The sequence below is a fragment of the Eriocheir sinensis genome, chromosome 10 (genome assembly GCF_024679095.1).
Source record: "Eriocheir sinensis breed Jianghai 21 chromosome 10, ASM2467909v1, whole genome shotgun sequence".
In the NCBI taxonomy this organism is placed as follows: Eukaryota; Metazoa; Arthropoda; class Malacostraca; order Decapoda; family Varunidae; genus Eriocheir; species Eriocheir sinensis.
In genome coordinates, this window is record NC_066518.1 from 22,507,713 (window position 1) to 22,525,040 (window position 17,328).

The following is a 17,328-nucleotide window of genomic DNA, read 5'->3' on the forward strand; positions in this document are numbered from 1 at the left end:
TTGAGGGACCAGAGGAAGCAGTAGGACAGAGGGAAGAGGGCAGGACATTGCGAGGTGACAAGGGAAAACAGTTGAAGGAGAGGGATCATTCGAAACAAGTAAGAGGAAGGACAGGATGAGATGAGGGCTTAGGAAAAGTGGAAAGACTGAGATGGAGAAGGGAAGAAGCAGAGAGAGGTGGTAAAATAAATCGAAAAGGGATGATGGTGAAGGGTCTGGATGAACGAAAGGACAAAGAGAAGGGAGGAAGGAGAGGATAAGAGAAGGTAAGATGAGATGACAGGGAAGGAGAGCGAGAGGACAGACACGCGCGTCACATATTATAAAGGGGATGTGTTGAGCCTTTCATGATTTGGTGTTATTGTTTCCCAAACATTATATGAAAGCCGAACTTAGTAAACACCATTATATATGTGCTGGGTATGGAATATTTATAACCTCTCACTCTGCCTCTCTCTCTCTCCGTATGTCTCTCTCTCTCTCTCTCTCTCTCTCTCTGTCGGTCATGTTTTTTTAAATGTAAACAAAAAAATACTAGGTTAAAAAAGCACTGCCGGAGTGACAAACAGGTCGATTCCGGGAACACATGAGCATGAAGGAGGTACGAACTGAGCCAGGGTCTGAAGGGGTTCAACGATAAATATGCAATGATGATAGTAATAGCGATACGTATTGAGATTGAACGGCGAAAAAAAAATAGAATAAGAAAATCATTAAACAGAAAGAACTGACAGGACAGATGACAGGACCAACGAAATATAATCTAAAACAGTATTGACGATATTAACATCTACTGAAGCGAGAAAAAATTAATGAGCTGGAACAGAGGCAGAAATAAAGATAACAAAAGAGAAACGTCTGTAAAATTTAATAATAACCTGAAATACGGAAGAGAAGCAGTTTATGTTATGATGAAAGAATCAAGCGAAAATAAAAATATTGTCAAGGTGGACTAGAAGAGGCTTACAAGGATAATAATAGCGAAGTAAACAGTTACTGCAGTGAAAATGAGCTTGTGGAAAAAAAAGTAAGGAATCGACGAGAAACAAGAGCAAGGAAAACGATAAAAAAAAAACATGAATATGAAAGGTAAAAAAAATAACAAGACCAAATGGACAAGAAGCAAGAAGTTAAAAAGAAAATGTAGCAGAAACTACTATTACTATTATTGTTATTAATACGGCAAAAAAAAAATATACAGATCAATTATTTGGTCTAAATTTCATCACTTCTTGAAATTACACGCCTATAATAAAACAATTTCATCTTTTCTCACTGTCTTTCTCTGGACTGTGTGAAGAGGATGAAGAGAGAGGGTCAAAGAAGAGATGGGACGGTATTCGGGAAATCAAAAGAGATCAGGGAATGGAGAGGAAGCAAGAGGGGACATAAGATGACAGATGACTGAAGTGAATGCGGCTTGCGGGTGTCACTGAATAGGTGAAGCAGAAATGCACAAATGTTTTTTTTAAATGTTTTTATCGAGCCTACATATTAATCGAACATTTTTTTGTGCGTGTGTGTGTGTGTGTGTGTGTGTGTGTGAGAGAGAGAGAGAGAGAGAGAGAGAGAGAGAGAGAGAGAGAGAGAGAGAGAGAGAGAGAGAGAGAGAGAGAGAGAGTGTGTATATATGTGTGTGTGTGTGTGTGTGTGTATATGTGTGTGTAATAATAAACGATTTATTGAGGATGAAAGCAGCCTTGCGTCTGAAAATATACAGACACAGAAAACACAAGTAATCAGAAGGTATAAAACAACAAGCAGTTGTGTGACCGTGTGTCGGAGGGATGGATTATATTAGTTTCTGCATGTGCATCTGTCTGTCTATCTGTCGTATTGTCTGTCTACATGAGTATATGAATTTTTTGTCAGCTTGTTTGCCTATACGTCTGCCTCTATCTGTTTGCCTTTTTTTGTGTGTTTGTTTATATCCGCTTTTGTATTTTTTCATGTACCTATTCCTTTTTCTGCTTGTCAACTAATATCGCGGCCTTTGGATGTATGCGCGCTTCTCTCTCTCTCTCTCTCTCTCTCTCTCTCTCTCTCTCTCTCTCTCTCCCCTAACAGCCTCCATACCTCAAACATTATGGCCACCACAACACATAAATGTCTCGTGCCTCTCAGGAGGGTTCGCCGTGATTCATTATCTGTCAAACAGCACACAAAAAAACGGTCGGCATGGTAACTGACCCACGAGGAAAACACCATCCGTCTCATCCACCTCCTCCTCTCCTTTTTTGTCACCATCCTTTTTCTACTCGTCCTCATGGCTGTTACATTTTACTGCTTACTTCTTGATTTATGTTACTCACATATTACTTCGGGAGTTCTCTCGTCTATCTTCTCAGAATTCAATTACTTGTCTTCCTCTCTTTGTTTCATTCACTCCTGTCCCTGTTCCTCCTATATGTCCTCGATCATTCATTTTATTTTTCTGCTATTTATTTTCTTCTCATTTCTCCTCCTCCTCCAACTAATCTTCCTTCTCCTCATCGTCCTGCTCCTCCTCCACCTTCTCCTCTTCCTTGATATATTATACCTGTCCCACCACACGTAGAATGATAGTAGTAGCTAACATACATACATACCCTCACCATAGAACGCCAGGTCTTCTGGTATATGTTCTTCCTATGTATATTCCTATGTATTACCCCTTCTCCTCCTTATTTAATTTTAAGATTATTCACTTCTACCTACTAGCATTCGTTGCTATTACCATTGTTGCCCTCATACTACTTCTTTCACCCATCCTATTCACGACCCCTTTCCTTCTCTCCCTTGTTCTCTTCCCTCACAACGCCTCCCTGTCAGCATGGAGTCGTGACTGGGTAACACAATAAACTCCTACACACGCCATAACTCACATAATACCATACACGACCCTTTCCTTTTCTCTTCTCTTACTCCTCCTCCTTTTCCTTTACGTCACTGTCAGCATGGAGTTGTGGCTAGCTAACACAACACACTCCAACACACACCATAACACATTCACATAATACAAGTCACAATGTTTGGGGCGCGTGTCAGAGATGAAGCACGGAAAGACTATACTACATGAGAGAGAAGGACCCAGCTAGGCAGCAATATTGTCTCCACTCCGCGGCAATCTGGCGGCGAGACACTTAGCCTTCCGACGGCTGTTCATCTCACCTCGGGGCGTCCACGCACCACCTCGTTTCACCCCTGCTGTCCGCCGCGATAGAGACACATAACTCGCGCTGGGAAGCGTATAAGAGGAAGGCTTTGCGGCATGGAGCTGAAGGAAAACTCAAATGCAGGAGAGGAGGGTAGAACGCTGTGTATATGGCTGCGTAGTAGATCCATATGCAGGGTTATACTAAAGTAAAACGCTAGGAATAATACCGTAAGAAGAAAACACTTTACAGTAGGTGGATAGCCACTTCCCTCAGTCTCCGCCTCTTTTTTTACAACTGGAAAATTAAAGTGTGCGAAGAGAGGGTGAAAGTTGTGTCGATGTATAAAGTCAGACAAATATATGAAGGTGAATGGACGTGTATACAATGGCAAGATAATGTTTTACTGTACGTACGTCACCTGGCGTGACTCTTTCATCACTGGAGGGAAATAAAAGTACAGCAGAGGAGGGTTGATGCAATGTTTTTTTGGTGTGTGCGTATGTGTGTATGTAATAATAATAATAATAAAAATAATAATAATAATAATAATAATAATAATAATAATAAATGGTTTATTCATTTGTTGGCAGCCATAAGGTGAAAATACACAGAGTACAATGATAATTATGAAATGAGTAATGGGGGAAGTGGGGAAGGGTTGTTGGTGTGTGTAATAATAATAATAATAATAATAATAATAATAATAATAATAATTATAAATGGTTTATGCATTTGTTGGCAGCCATAAGGCTGAAAGACACAAAATACAATGATATTTATGTGATGAGTAATGGGGGAAGTGGGGAAGGGTGGTGTGTGTGTGTGTGTGTTGGGGTGGAGGGGTCATGTGATCATAGAGGTATTTATGGCCTTTACAAGTGTCGGTATTGTGCTAAGCCGGTATCTGTCCGTGCGAGCTCTGACCGGGACGAGAATATTGTGATATCTTGTGGGTCCTGTGGGAGGAGGGAGTGTGGGTGGGAATAGGTCTCTATGGCGGGGGTTGCGGAGGAGGGACTTGCCGAATTTCGTTAGGTTTATGTGGTATCGGTCCGCCCTGAAGTGTGAGCAGATTCAACTGGGTGAGTGAGTTCTCGTAGTTGGTGTAAGAACTACCCAGAATCTGTCTGCAAGCCCGCTTCTGCACTCTCTCTTGTTGGCGCTGCTGGGTCTAATAACAATCAGGGGTAGGTGGAAGATGTTGAAATCATCTTTTCCCCTAGAGTGAACTAGTAATGCCAATAAATGGGGATAAAGATAATGGCGATGATGATGAAAATGAGGTGGTTGTTACGATGAAGATGGTGTTGGACGTTTGTTATTGCAGTTTTTGTTATAGTTGGTGTTTGTTGTTTTTGCTGCTATCATTTGTGTGTTATTGGCGGTAGTTGTGGCTGTTGTTGGTCGTAGTTTTGGTGGTGATAGTGGGGTTGGAGGTGAAGGGGGTTTGTGGTAGAAGCGATATAGTGGAAGGAGCGGAGGTCGGTTATGTGATCGTACGTATGGAAGGTCTTCACGGAATCGAACATGAGAGTCGTCCTTTGGTCTCCTCCGTCGCCTCGAGTCAGAAGCAGATTAATTAACCAGACACGAATCTCAATTAATCTGGAGACACTCTCATCAATCTACGGTAGGTAATGAATAACAAAGACGATGGTTATGACATTAGTGATAATAAGGATGCTGATGATAATGACGCTAATGATAATGATAAAGTAGATAATGAGAACGATGGTAGTGATGTCAGTAATGGTATATGAGAACCGGGAAAAAATAACACTGAAAAAAACAAACAATACGGGCGTCGTAAGTAAATCAAGAGAAAATACATTTATCCGCGTAAAAGAGGATGAAAAAGCGATAACAAGAGGCAGAAAGACAGGAGGATCAATAAACACACAGTCAAAAGAAACAGGAAAAAGTCAGCAACTCAATATAGGAGACCCCAGAAGGAAATAAAAGCTAGAAGAAAAAAAAAAAACACTGCAGGGGGAGTTGGAAGGATAAAATTGAGGAGCAGACAACAACATGAGGTATAGAAAAACAAGAGAGGAGATAGACCACATAAGGAGACAGTAGTTACAGAGACACCAGCATAGAAGAACAGTAGCAAGTAACAGAAATAACAGATTATATACATGAAGAGAACGGCATACATAAAATATAAAAACAACAAAGGAGAAACAGAGAAGAAATACAGCAGGGAAGAGGCAAGTTAAGGGCGAAGGACTATATACTAAACATGAGATAAAACAGTAGAAGAGAACAAATAAGTCAGGAAAAGGCAACGAGAGGACGACAACGTAATAGGAAGAAACAGGAAAAAAAAATGAAAGAAAGTTAAACAACAGGGAAGAAAAGCAGATAACAAAAATACAGCATAAAAATATAAGAAAACAGGAGAAGAAAGTATAAACAGCAGGGGGGAAATATGAAAAGGATGATATAGATAATATAAAAGCAAAACAAAAGGAAGAGACAAAAAGAGGAAAGAATACAGAATAGAACATTGCAATCAGGAAATAAAACACAATAAAAACAGAAACAACAGGAAGAATATAGGATGATGGTGAGATGCGGCGGACAACACCGGTAGGAACGAAAATGACAATGAAAAGTGCTGACATGTAGATTATTAAATTTTAGAAAAAAGGAGAGGAAGGGCAAGAAGCTGGTATGTAACAGAAGGGAAAAAAACAAGGACAAAAACAGTACGGAAAAAAAACAAAGCTGAGCCAAAAAGAATTAAACAAATAACAAAAAAATATCCACTGAGCAGAAGAAGCAAATATTGACAGGAGAAAAACAACAGAAACAAACAAAAAAACGAATACACGAAAGGGGCAGAAGAAAAGGAAGAAAGAAAGTAACAAGGTAAAAACCTATCAATAGCGAAAAAGAAAAGAGGAAGACCAGGAGTGACAGCACAGCAGCAAGAAAAAGACAGCATGAAAAGAGGCAGCAGAAGAGAAATGAAAGTTGAGTAAAAAAGTAAAAAAAAAAAAGCATCAACAAGGAAGAAGATAGAAGGAGCAAGGGGCAGACATACGCTGGAGGAGGGAGTAGCAGGAGACAGCAGCATGACGGAAGAGCAGCGCGGTACAGAGCACGCAAGGGTGTCATCAGTCATCCCTTAACGGCACGCAACTTGTACCCAGGTCAACAAGGACCCCCATTCACTTAGAGTACAGCTCCCTCCCTCCCTCTCCCTTAACCCTTGTCCTATGTCTCCTTTTTCTCTTCCCCATTTTTATCATTTTTATTTTCCATTTCTTTTTCGTGTTATCATTTATTTTCCGTTCATTTTTCCAGTAGTATAAAAATTGTCAGTCATCATGATCAAAATTTGCATTATCCTTATCTTCATCATCATTTTGAATAGAGGTCTCTCCTTTCCCTCCAAACTAGTACTCTGTCTGTTCGTTGTTATTTTTTTATTTCAGTCTTTCACTGTCCTGTTCTTTATTTTCATTTATAATTTTATCGTATTCCTCTCTCTCAATACCTCTTCTTTATTCATTATCATCATCAAATTACTCTTTTTTTTCCATATTACATTTGTTCACACAAGTACGATTTTTACTTATCTCACTCTCCTGGTCATTTTTCATATTTTTCCTCATTTTATTTCACCTCCTCCTTTTCTTCCGTCTTTTTCTTTCCCCTTTTCATCATAAGATTTATCAACTTTCCTCTTATACTCGTACTTTTTTTTATCTTCTTCCTCTGACGTGCCCCTTCTCCAACCTTCCTTCTTTCTTCCCTTTCTCCTTTTTTTTTGGTCAACCTCTTTTTTTTCTCCTACAGTACGTTCCGCTCCCTACGTCCTCCTTTTGTTCCGTGGATTTCTATTTTTCATTTTCCCTTGTGCCTTCAAACGATCCATTCTTTCAAGGTTCTTTGATTTCGTTTTTTTTTCGTTTCTAGCAATTTGTTCCCTGCGGCTTTTGTCTGTCTGCCTGATAGTCCGTCTGTCTGTCTGTCTGTCTGTCTCTCTCTCTCTCTCTCTCTCTCTCTCTCGCTCTCGCTCTCCTCGTTGGTCGCTCTCTATCTAATCAAATCACCGCATTTCTTTGTCCTCGGTTATCATCTTTCCTCCTTTCTCCTTATCTTATTATCCAGATTTTTAAGACCCCTTCTCAGTTTTCCAACCCAACTCTAGAATTTCGAGTATTTTTTCCGTTATTATATTTCCACATTTTTGTTAGCTGAACAAATTCCCGCCCAACCGCGTTCGTTTCCAGACTTTTCTTCCCCTGTGTCGTGTCTCACACTTTTCATCAATAAACTTTTTTTTTTTCTGTTCCCCGTTATGGCTTCGCTGAATTTAAACGGCGAATATTTTCCTTTCCTTCATTTTTTTTTTTGTAACTCGTGACCTCAGACCTTATGTCATTTGCTTACTTTTATTTTTTTCTTATCTTTTCTGAGTAAATATTCCTTTCCCCCCTCTCCTTCCTTACTCTATTTTATATATCACTAATTTCCTCTTCTTCACTTCCCTCACATCGTTCTCTTTTCCAATTCCTTTCCCTTTTCCTGTATCTTCTTTAGAAAGAAAATATTCTCCTCTCCTTTTCATCCTCCTCCTCCTCCTGCTCTTCCTCCTTCTGCTCTTCCTCCTCCTCCTCCTCCTCCTCTTCCTCCTTCATCTCCCCCTCCTCCTCCTCTTCCTCTTCCTCTTTTTCCTTCTCCTACTCCTCTTCATTCTCTTCCTCTCCTCCCTTTATCTCTTTTTTTTTTTCAGCAAGCCCTTCTCCTGCTCCTTACGCTTCTCTTTTTTTATCACTCCCCTCTTACATCTTCTCTCCCTTTTCCTTTCCTGACATTTTATTCCTTCTTCTTCAAAAGTTATCCTTTTCCTCCCTTGTCTAATTCCTCTATTTCCTAACAAGTCTTTTTCCAATAATCATCCTTCATTTTCAATATTTTTCCTTTATTTTCTTTCCTTGTGCAAAATCCACTCCTACTGTTCTACCTTTCCATTTCCAGTCTTTCTTCTATATATTTTAGCCCTTTACCTTGCTCTTTCTTATTCTTGCTCTTACGTTTTTCACGCTCAAAAAAAGCCAAGCACAATTCTCTTCCTCCTCCTCCTTCTACTCTAACTTTATATTTTAACACCTATTTTCAATTTCTCTTCTAAATACTTTAACCATTTTCTTCCGACCTTTCTTTTTAATATTTTCGCCCTTTACTTTCATCTTTCTTATTCTTGATCGTACTACGTTCTTCACAATGCAAAGGACATTCAAAATTATTTTATCTTCCTTCTACTCCTTTATCTCCTTACACTTTTCTTTCCAAGTATTCTCGTAATTACTCTAACCTTTTCCCCTTCATCTTCCTTCTTATTACATAACCCTCGTTGTTCCGGTATAAAAAAGCCACTCCTGTAATGTTCTGCTTCTCTTTTCAATCCTTCGTCTTCCCTTAAATCTACTACTCCTATACATTTTAACATTTTTATGTCTTCACCTTCTTCATCTATTCGTGATGTAAAAAAAACTTACAATTATCTTCCCTCTTTGTCTTATTTACGTTTCTTCTTCCAGTCCTTTTTCGTTCTTTAAATCTTCACGTCTTCTCCTCTTCCTCCTCCCCTCCTCATCCTTATGCTACTCCTCTCACTCATCCCTGCTTGCTTGCAGTCTCCACCTGCAAGCACTAATGAGAACCAGAGCGCCCCAAGGGATGCGTCCACCTGACAAATCGCCTGCACAGTGATACATTGCACGGTTATGGGGAAGGAAGGCTGGAAGGAAGGAAGGACGGAAGAGGGTGAAGCATGGCTGGAAACATCGACTTTCCTGCTTGCTCGCTTTCTAGCCGTCTCCATCTTCTCTCTTGCCTGTTTGTGAAGGGAAGCTGAGGACACTGAGACAAAGGAACGTTGTGAACATGCGAGGAAAGAAGGGGAAAGGAGTTATGGATATAGGGTGAGAGATATGAATGTATGGTGAGAAAAGTGCGGAAGAAGGAGGTAGGGTGGCGGAAAGGGGGAAGAGAGAGAGAGAGAGAGAGAGAGAGAGAGAGAGAGAGAGAGAGAGAGAGAGAGAGAGAGAGAGAGAGAGAGAGAGAGAGAGAGAGAGTACAAATAGGTACAAAGGAAAAGCAAACAGCAACAGACCTCTTGGTCCTAACTAGGCTGTTTGTTGATGCTACCATCTACTCTAATCTACGAGTCAGAGACACAGGACAACAAAGGCGAAGGCTCCGCCCCTCCCACCAGTCCCTCCAGCCTAGGCTGGCACGAAAAGGAAGAATACCATGTAGTATAGAAAAACTACAGTGGAATTTTACATGGACAGAAGGAAGATCATACACGACAACTAAGCTAACACTACTTTCTGTTAGACCGGAGCAAAATAGCGGATGTTTGGGTTAGCTTCAAAATATTTGTCTAGTCGGTTTTTGAACGTGCAAATATTCGCTTTCGACGACGATTTGAGGCAAACCATTCCATACATTGATGATACGGTTGAAGAAGTGTTTTGATTCATTTGAGTTGAAACACTTCCTCGTTATTTTGAGAGAGAGAGAGAGAGAGAGAGAGAGAGAGAGAGAGAGAGAGAGAGAGAGAGAGAGAGAGAGAGAGAGAGAGAGAGAAAGAGAGATAATTATATAGAATTACATAGAAAATCAGACCATCTGATTTTACATTAATCAGATGGCTCCAAAACGTTGCTTTTCTACTCTAGTTAATATTAAGTTCAAGGAAGTGACGGTCGAGCTTGTTTTTAAAGGAGTCAATCGTGTTACACTGGACCACTGATGGTGGGAGCTTATTCCATTCTCGCACTACAACGTTGGTGAAGAAAAATTTGGTGCAGTTTGAATTTACTTGTCTACATTTGAGTTTTATGCCATTGTTCCTCGTTCGCAAAGCGTCATCGATCATAAACAATTTTGTTCTGTCTACATTCGTGAAACCATTAAGTATTTTAAAACATTCGATCAGTTTTCCTCGGAGGCGACGTTTCTCAAGAGAGAACATGTTAAGGGTGGAAAGCCTTTCTTCGTAGGATTTGTTGCGCAAGGAAGGGATCATTTTTGTTGCTCGACGCTGAACACCTTCTAGTTTAGCAATGTCCTTTGCATGGTGGGGAGACCAAAACTGTACCGCATATTCCAAGTGGGGTTTGACTAAACTATTGTAGAGCGGAAGTATTACATCTTTATTCTTGAATACAAAGTTTATTTTAATGAAGCCCGACATTCTGTTCGCTTTATTTGCTGCATCGATGCATTGATGTGAGAATTTGAGGTTTGACGCGATTTTAACCACCAGGTCCTTAACGCACTGAACGCTTGTGAGTTTAACGCCGCGCATTTCGTAATCGAACTTCTTATTTTTTGTTCCAACTTGAAGGACTTGTCTACGTTAAAGGGCATCTCCCATTTATCCGACCAAGCTGAAATTTTGTGCAAATCCTCTTGGAGGCTTTGCCTGTCTTCGTCAGTGAGAACCGAATTACCAATCTTTGTGTCGTCTGCAAATTTACTAATGCGATTATTGAGTCCAATATCCACATCGTTGATGTAAATAATGAAGAGCACTGGGCCAAGAACCAAGCCCTGAGGGACGCCACTAGTGACCGGCGCCCACTCTGAGTTAAATTCGTCAATCACAACTCTTTGTTGTCTGTTGCTCAACCAATTCGCGATCCATTGGTTTACTTGACCATCAATGCCTATTTGCTTTAATTTATAAAGTAATTTATGATGTAAGACTTTATCAAACGCTTTCTGGAAATCAAGATAGACTACGTCCAATGATTTGGTTACGTCATAAACTGAGAAGAGATCGTTATAAAAGGTCAGTAGGTTTGACAGGCAGAATCTTTTGTTACGGAAGCCATGTTGTGAATCCCCAATTAATGAGTGGCTTTCGAGGTAACTCTCAATTTTGTCTCTAATTATGCACTCGAGTAGCTTACCTACAATTGAAGTTAGACTAATGGGTCGGTAGTTACCTGGTATTTTTTTGTCTCCTTTCTGAAAAATCGGTGTCACGTTAGCCTTTTTCCAATCCGAAGGGACGATGCCTTGTCGCAAGGACATATTGAATACGGTAGTGAGGGGGGAGAGAATTTCGCTCTTTGTTTCTTTAAGCAGTATAGGATATACTTTGTCGGGTCCAGGACTTTTATTCGTTTTAAGTGAATGGAGATCTTTAAGGACTTCATTGGTTGTTATTTCAAAATTAGGCAATGCATGCTCGAGATTTACAATAGTAATGGTGTTGGTGGTAGTGGGAGGAAGACTGTTAGTATTAAACACCGAGGAAAAGTAATTGTTTAAGAGGTTTGCAATGTGTTGGCTGTCAGTCACTAGTGCACCGTCGCTGTTTGTTAAAGGTCCAATACCACTTTTGATCGCCTTTCTGTTGTTTATGTAACTGAAGAAAGATTTCGGATTATTTTTACAGTTGGCTGCAATATTTTCTTCATATCTACGCTTTGCCTGACATACTAGTCTTTTTACTCGTCGCCTGGCATCATTATAAAGTCTAATATTTTCGGGCGTGCTTTGTTCTTTCTTTAACCTGTAAAACAATTTTCTCTCATTGACTGATTGCTTAATTTCGCTATTAAACCACGGTGGGCTTTTATTAGTGTTAATTCGCTTCTCGCACAAGGGGACGAATGTGTTCTGCTGAGTGAGTAAGTGATTTTTAAAGCTTAGCCCGGCTTCCTCTACGTTGCCATCATCTGATAGTTGTATTTCTGTTAGTTTTTGTCGGATTTCTACGAAGTTAGCTCTTTTGAAATTGGGCACCTTTACTTTATTTTCAGTCACTGATGAATGACCTCTAATGTCGACGCGCACTAATTTATGATCGCAAGAACCGAGGTGTTCTCCTACCGTGACATTACTGACTAGGTTATCTTGGGTCGTTATAACAAGGTCGAGTATATTATTTTGTCGAGTTGGCTCAGAAACCATTTGGGTTAGATAATTTTCTTCTAGAAATTCGATCATTCTATGTGACTCGCCTTCTGTACCTGACAGTGTCGCCCAGTCGATATGGGGGAGGTTAAAGTATCCTAATATCAGTGAGTCGTTGTTATTAAGTGACTGCCTTAAGACGCTGTACATTTCAAGGTCGTCATCGAGTGATTGCCCGGGAGGTCTGTAGGTGACAGATATATTTAAATTGACTTTTGCAATGTTTACTCGTACGCACAAATGTTCAACGTTACTGTTTCTTGGTGTTTTGTCAGTGGGTTGCAAAAAGAGAGAGAGAGAGAGAGAGAGAGAGAGAGAGCAATGAAACAGAGAGACAAACCGATTAGCGAAGAAAGAGGATGTGCTGTTTATTTCTCACCTAACTCTACTAACTACGTAAAATTATTTGACTACTTGAACTCTAAAGTGGACCACATCTTGACCCACTCTCTCTTCGCTGAAATCTCCATCATAGGAGATTTCAATGTTCACCACCAGCTTTGGCTTTCATCCTTTTTCACTGACCAGCCTGGTGAACATGCCTACAACTTTGCTCTCCTCAACGACCTAGAGCAGTTGGTTCAGCACCCTACACGTATTCCCGACCGTCTTGGAGACAGGCCCAACATACTAGATCTCTTCCTTACCTCTAATCCTTCTACTTACTCTGTCAAACTATTATCTCCGTTGGGCTCCTCCGATCACAACCTTATTTCTGTATCCTGTCCTATCGCTCCTGTACACCCTCTGGACCACCAAAGAGGCGATGCATCTGGCACTTTGCTTCAGCTCGGTGGGACGACATGAGGATGTACTTTTCCGATTTCCCGTGGAATGATTATTGCTTCCAGGAGAGAGACCCCTCTGTGCGTGCCCAGCGCATCACAGAGGTGATTGTCTCTGGAATGGAGGCACACATTCCACGTACTTTCTCTACTCCTTATGCTAAAAAGCCTTGGTTTAAAAACGCTTGTTCTTGTGCTATCAAAGATAGAGAGGCAGCTCACAAAAGGTACCAGGGCCTTCGCACTCCTGCTAACCATGATCTTTATATTTCTGCCCGGAATCGTGCCAAATCTATTCTTCGACTTACCAAAAGCTCTTTCATCAATAGGAAATGTCAAAAACCTTGCTTTTGCTAATTCTTCCCGGGACTTCTGGCACCTAGTTAAAAATATCTCCTCCAATTTCACTTCTCCCTCTTTCCCTCCTCTCCTTAACCCTGACGGCAGCACTGCCGTCTCATCTATCTCTAAGGCTGAACTATTCTCTCAAACTTTCTGTAAAAACTCCATCTTGGACGATTCAGGGCATATTCCTCCTACTCACCCCCCCTCTGACCCTTTATGGCTATTATTAAGATTCTTAATAATGGTGTTTTCTATGCCGTCTCTGGCCTCAACTCTCAGAGGGCTTATGGACATGATGGAGTGCCTCCTATTGTCCTCGAAAACTGTGCTTCTGTGCTCACACCCTGCCTGGTCAAACTCTTTCTCTACCTTTCCTTCCTGCTGGAAGTATGCCCTTATACAGCTGTGCTTAAGAAGAATGACCGTTCCAATCCCTCAAACTACCGCCCTATAGCTTTACTTTCTTTTATATCTAAAGCTTTTGAATCAATCCTTAACCGGATAATTCAAAAGCACCTTTCCACTTCTGACCTATCTGATCGCCAGTATGGGTTCCGCAAGGGCGTTTTACTGGCGATCTTCTTGCTCTCTTAACTGACTTTTGGTCATCCTCTCTTAGCCGTTTCGGTGAAACTTTCTCAGTTGCACTAGACATATCGAAAGCTTTCGATAGAGTATGGCACAGCTCTTTGCTTTCTAAACTGTTTCCTTTCCGGTCGTTCTATCTCTCCTAAACCTATCAATAGTGGTGTTCCACAGGGCTTTGTCCTATCACCCACTCTCTTCCTGCTATTAATTAATGATTTTCTTTCCATAACAAACTGTCTACTCATACGCTGATGACTCCACTCTGCATTATTCAACTTCTTTCAACAAAAGACCCTCTCAACATAAATTACAAGACTGGAAGCTGCAGAACGATTAACCTCAGACTTTGCTATCATTTCCGATTGGGGTAAAAGGAACCTTGTGGTCTTCAATGCCTCAAAAACCCAATTTCTCCACTATCAACTTGACACAATCTTCCAAACACCTATCCCCTATTCTTCAACAACACTCAGCTGTCACCTTCTTCAACACTAAACATCGTCGGTCTATCCTTAACCCAAAATCTTAACTGGAAACTTCATATCTCTTCTCTTACTAAAACAGCTTCCTCGAGATTGGGCGTTCTGTATCGTCTCCGCCAGTTCTTCTCCCCCGCACAGTTGCTATCCATATACAGGGGCCTTGTCCGCCCTCGTATGGAGTATGTATCTCACGTGTGGGGAGAGCTCCACTCACACAGCTCTCCTGGACAGAGTGGAGTCTAAGGCTCTTCGTCTCATCAACTCTCCTCCTCTTACTGATAGTCTTCTACCTCTTAAATTCCGCCGTCATGTTGCCTCTCTTTCTATCTTCTATCGATATTTTCACGCTGACTGCTCTTCTGAACATGGTAACTGCATGCCTCCCCCCCTCCCGCGGCCCCGCTGCATTCGACTGTCTACTCTAGCTCATCCCTATACTGTCCAAACCCCTTATGCAAGAGTTAACCAGCATCTTCGCTCTTTCATTCCTTACACTGGTAAACTCTGGAACAGCCTTCCTTCGTCTGCATTTCCTCCTACCTATGACTTGACCTCTTTCAAGAAGAGTGTGTCAAGACACCTCTCCACCCGAAATTGACCTTTCATTTGGCCATTCCTTACTTTTGTCTGTTGTGGGAGCGGTGAGTAGCGGGCTTTTTTTCTACATCCTTTTTGTTGCCCTTGAGCCGTCTTTTTTGTTGTAAGAAAAAAAAAAAAAACATAGACGAATTATTATATATACAAACAAAGAATCAACAGGTAAACAGACTGATTAACGAGCTAACACCCTCGCAAGATATTAGTTTTTCGTTCGAAAACCGGTGATACAAAATTATAATCGTATAGAGAGGCAAACACAGGCTGGATGGTAATGTGTCTATCGATATGAGGTTGCTATTCAGTAAGCGGAGAAAAAAAAATCTTAGGAACAGAGACACCATACATTAGAGTAACTGTGACAGATTGAAAAAAATAAATAGGTAGGAAGTTTGAAGGCATCCCGCGAGAACATGATTGGATTAATAATAGGAATGTAATATTAAAGTGTTCAAAATTAAATAATTAAGATAAAATTTCAATATATGTACTGTAGCCCAATAATTGTATTTGTCTGACGAAAACCAGTGCTCAGCTTATTCAGTTTCCTCAGTCTAAGGTCGTTTATGCTGACTTGTTTGTCAAAAACTGTCATAAAATCATTTTGCCAACAGTCATGTAGTAGTGTTGTCAAATTTTCAGTCAGTGCTGCTCTGCCAGTCACTGTGTATTAATGTAGTAAATAACTAATGCTGGGACCTAATAAAGTTTGAAGATATTTTTTTTAAAGTGATGCTATTAACATTCGGGACATGATATACGCGTAGATACCTTGTGTCTCAGGATACCAAAAAACTGCTGCACACAAATTTAAGTGACACATTGATGCTATGAAGATTTAAGATTGACACTTAGGTAAAATCAGAAGAATATCGTGGTCTGTTGACAATATTTCTAAAGTGATGGGAAATCAACTGAAGCAGATGAGATGTCTGAAAACATCCAACGGATACGACCCAAAATAAACGTTAATATATAGCTTTTACTGCATGTAATGGTGTGGAATAATTTCTACTATGGGGATCATCAAGAGATAGGGAACACCTCTAAATTACAAGACATACACTGGTAAGTCAATAAATATTACTGAATGAATTCTTGAGTTCGTTCATATAACTAAACGTAAACATCTTTGCGCAGGAGCAAGTGGACTTGTCCCAGATACAGTGTGTGTCATAGACCGTGGTCAGGTCACACGCACCCAAACGTGTGCAACTGTGTGTGTGTGTGTGTGTGTGTGTGTGTGTGTTTTATGAATTATACGTATACAGAAGTTTTCAACCGTTAAGCTATCTCAATTATACACATCATTGTTTTGGTTTATACGGATTAGTATTTTCTGTGTTTTTAAGATTCTGATTCTAATATAATATTTATCTTAACAGAAGATTTACAAGACACAACAGTAGATGGTCATTATATTTTCAATGAACGAACAAAATTTATATTCAAGGTCTGCTCTAACATTATATTTATGTGTCTTACACGTTTTACAGAGCTTACCCAGTATGACTTAAATAAAAAGTAAAAATATTTTTATAAAATTTTGTACACATGCTTTTGAATAATCTGGATTTTTTTTTTTTGTGAGAAGATTCTTAACATTGCTAAGGGTACTGAAAACTACATTTGCATTCCTAAGTTTGAGCAAACAGGAAAGGTTTGTACAATTTTAGTGGTAAGGTGACAAGTACATTTTTTTGTTTCACAATATGTCACTGTTAGTGTAAATGTTTTCTTGGCATTGCAAACAAAATGATTTATTTCGTTAACTGGATGCAATTGGCTTAGGGCAGTTATATAAATAGTTGTATGTCCATCATCCCAAACTCATTGCGATATATCCATAAAGCACGTAAAGATATGGATGAAAAAGAGCTTATTTTGCACTCACTGGGTAGGCTGAATAATATATGTATGATACATTATTAGTAAGTTTTCTGTATACATTAAATTTAAATTTCTTATCTCAGTGGATGAGACAATCAATAAAAAGATAATTTAGAATCATTTTTAAGGTGAACCGTAAAGTTGCTAGGAGGTAACTTGTTAAACATTAGCAAAAATAAATTAAGATCTTCAATACAAGGCCAAAGGTATTATGCAACATCCACATAACGAAACCGTTATTCATTTACTGGTAAAACAAAACTTTTTAAGCAAACATCCTTCAAAAATAAACTTAATATAAATTCCTGCGAGTAGGTGAGAGAGTGTTGCCAGTTTTCAGGCTACATTTTTTCAGCAAATTATTGAGCATTAAATTTGAATTTGCAGTCTTTTATAAACAAATCGATTGACAGTATATCTTAGCATAGGTAAAGTGGTATTATAGACAGAGTCGATAAAGAAGTAAAGTAAGTCATCAATAGGAACCACTAACAAGATTAAAATCATGGCATATAATCATGCTCTTCAGTTTCTCACCCTGGTCAGCATTAT